Source organism: Rhopalosiphum padi, unplaced genomic scaffold (assembly GCF_020882245.1).
Source record: "Rhopalosiphum padi isolate XX-2018 unplaced genomic scaffold, ASM2088224v1 scaffold1, whole genome shotgun sequence".
Lineage (NCBI taxonomy): Eukaryota > Metazoa > Arthropoda > Insecta > Hemiptera > Aphididae > Rhopalosiphum > Rhopalosiphum padi.
In genome coordinates, this window is record NW_026869996.1 from 8,092,036 (window position 1) to 8,095,563 (window position 3,528).

General features: G+C 17.8%; 1 pseudogene; it reads right to left on the reverse strand.

The window, feature by feature from the left end:
• Positions 1-2,543: 2,543 nt before the first annotated feature.
• LOC132931343 (cytochrome c oxidase subunit 2-like) lies at positions 2,544-3,226 on the reverse strand (annotated as a pseudogene).
• Between the last annotated feature and the right edge of the window lie 302 nt (positions 3,227-3,528).

Here is a 3,528-nt window from a genome sequence, read left to right on the forward strand (position 1 = left end):
AAAAAGGTAAAATTTTGATTTAATTTTAATTTTTTTTTATGGTAAGGTAGCTACCTTTGCAAATTTTTAAAAATTTTATTTTTTAAAAAATTATTTATAAATAATATATTATTTTTATATTGAAAATATAATGTTTTATTTTAAACTAATAAATATTTAAAGATTAAACATTAATAATGCTTTAAAAGATAGTTAGCAGCTTCTTTTTTAAAAATCTTTTTAATTGGAATTTTTTTTTCAATATTATTATTAACAGTAATAAACCTCTATTTTGGTTTCAATTAAAAATAAGGATTAAAAAAATCTATTATTAAGTCGAAATTAATATGTAATTTATTACTTCTTATTTAAGATAAATTATAAAATAATTTTTAAAAGCAAATTAAATGTTATAAATTTTAACTATTATCCTTTAAATTTTTCAATTTAATGATCCAAATTTTCATTCATAAAAAATAGTAATAATTATAAATATAAAAAAAATAATAAACATTAAATTAAAGTAAATTATGTTTGAAATCTTAAAGTTTAAAATTATTGGTATAATAATTGAAATTTCGATATCAAAAATTAAAAAAATAATTGCAATTAAATAAAAATTTAATGAAAATGGGATTCGTGATTTATTAAATGGGTCAAAACCACATTCAAAGGGTGCTGACTTATTATAATTAAATTTTATTTTTATATTAATTATAATTATTAGTATAAAAAGAATTATTAAAATAATAAATATTACAATTATTGAAATTAAATTTAATATAATTATTTTATTTAAATTTTAAACTTTTTGATTGGAAATCAAATATACTAATTTATATTAATAAAATTAATTATTTCATCAATAAAAAGTTATATAAAGAAATAGTCAAATGATATCAATAAAATGTCAATATCAAGCTCCTAATTCAAATCTGATATGATGAATATGAGAAAAGTGAAGTTTAATTATTCGTATAAGATTGATAATTAAAAAAATTGTTCCGATAATTACATGTAAACCATGAAATCCTGTTGCTATATAAAAAGAAGAACCAAAAATTGAATCTGAGAATGTAAATGTAGCTTGTTTATATTCTAATATTTGAAGTATTAGAAAGTAGATACTTAAAATAATTGTTAAATTTATAAAAATGATAGTTTTTTTTTTTAGAATTATTAAGTAAGTAAAGATGAGCTAAAGTAACAGTAAAACTTGATGTTAATAAAATAATTGTATTTAATAAAGGAATTAATAATGGATTGAAAAATATAATATTTTTTGGTGGTCAATTTAGTCCTAGTTCAATTGATGGTGCTAAAGAATTGTGTAGAAAATTTCAAAAAAAAGAAATAAATAAAAATATTTCAGAGATAATAAATAAGATTATTCTAAATTTGATTAAATTTATAATATAAAAATTATGATTACCTTGAAATGTTCTTTCTCGAATTACATCTCGTCATCATAAGATAGAAATACTAATAATTATTAGTAGATTAAATAATGATATTATATTTATTTTAAAATTTATAATTATAATATTAGAAATTATTAAATTAAATGTATTAAATGCTATTAAGATAGGTCATGGACTTAATCTTAAAATAAAATATGGTTGATTAATTTTTATCATTATTCACTAGAGTATAAAGATGAAAGAATTGAGAATACATAACTTTGAATTAAAGCTACGCATAATTCAAAAATTATTATAAATATTTGAATAAAAATAATAATAATTATAAGTGAATTAAAATTTAATAGAGTTATTAATAAATGTCCTGCAATTAAATTAGCTGTTAAACGAATAGAAAGAGATATTGGTCGAATAATAATTCTTATTGTTTCAATAATTGTTATTAATGGGGCTAGGTAAATTGGTGTATTTAAAGGAATCAAGTGTGCAATTATATTTTTAGTGTTTTTACAAGTTGACAAAATAATAAAAAATATTCAAAATGGAATAGCTAAAGTAACAGAAAATACTATATGACTTGATGATGAAAAAATATATGGGAATAAGCTAAAAAAATTATTAAGTAGAATAAATATAAAAAGTGAAATAAATAAAAATGCAGGAGATTTAGTTTTTTTTATTTTATAAAGTATTAGTATTTCATTGTTTAGTATATTAAATATTTTAAATAATAATCAGTTTATTCGATTTGGTAAGATTCATAAAAAGTTTGGTATAAATAAAATGATTAAAAGAGTTCTGATTCAATTTATTTCTAAATTAAAAATTGTTGTTGATGGGTCAAAAATATTAAATAAATTTGTTGTAATTTTTTATGTTATTTTTTTTAAAAAAATTAATTTTTAAGTTTTTAATAAAATTAAAATATAGTAAGTTTATGATTACATAAAATGTAGAAAAAAAAAATAAGAATAAAATTAATCAATTAATTGGTGCTATTTGAGGAATTAAGTGATATTAATAAATAATTTTAATTTGACAAATTAATGTTATGCTTTAACTAATCTCTTTCATTAGAAGTAATTGCTAATTTACTATATTTTGATTTAAGAGATCATTACTTTGCTTTTCAGTCATCTAATGAATTAAAAATTTTTAATTCAATAAATAAATTTATTTAAATTAATTGATTCAATTTGAATAGGTATAAATCTGTGATTAATACCACAAATTTCTGAGCATTGTCCAAAGTATATTCCTGGTCGATTTATAAAAAGATTAATTTGATTTATTCGTCCTGGGATTGCATCAATTTTAATAGCTAAACTTGGAATTGTTCATGAATGAATTACATCGTCTGACGAAATTAAGAGTCGAATATTAAATTTAAATGGGATAATAGTTTTATTATCTACTTCAATTAATCGAAAATTTTCTTTATTTAATTCATTTATTATATAAGATTCAAATTCAATATTTGAAAAATCTGAATATTCATATGATCAGAATCATTGATGACCAAAAATTTTAATTGTTAAAATTGGGCATTTAATTTCATCTATTAAGTATAGTAGGTGAAGTGAAGGTATAGCAATAAAAATTAAAATAATTGGTGGAGTTGTAGTTCAGATAAATTCAATTATTTGATTTTCAGAGATTTTAATATTAATAAATTTATTTTTTATAATAAAAATTATTATATAAGTAATTGTTGTTATAATTATAATAATAATGAAAATTGTATGATCGTGAAAAAAAATTAATTGTTCTATTAGTGGTGAATTACTATTTTGAAATCTTAGTTTTATTCAAGTTATAATTTCTAAAAAAAGATTATTCTTTATAAATGAATTTTAAGTTCATTGCATATAGTTTCTGCCATATTAGAAATTAATAATTAGAGGTAATTCTGAATATGAATGTTCTAAGGGTGGTAAATTATGAATTCATTCAATAGAATTTCTTAAATTTAATTTAAAAATAGTTGTTTTTTTTAAAAAAATTCTATTTCAAATACAATAAATTAAAATAATAATTCTAAATGTTGAAATTATTGAACCAATTGATGAAATTATATTTCATAGTAAAAAATTATTTGGGTAATCTGTGTATCGTCGAGGTATACCAT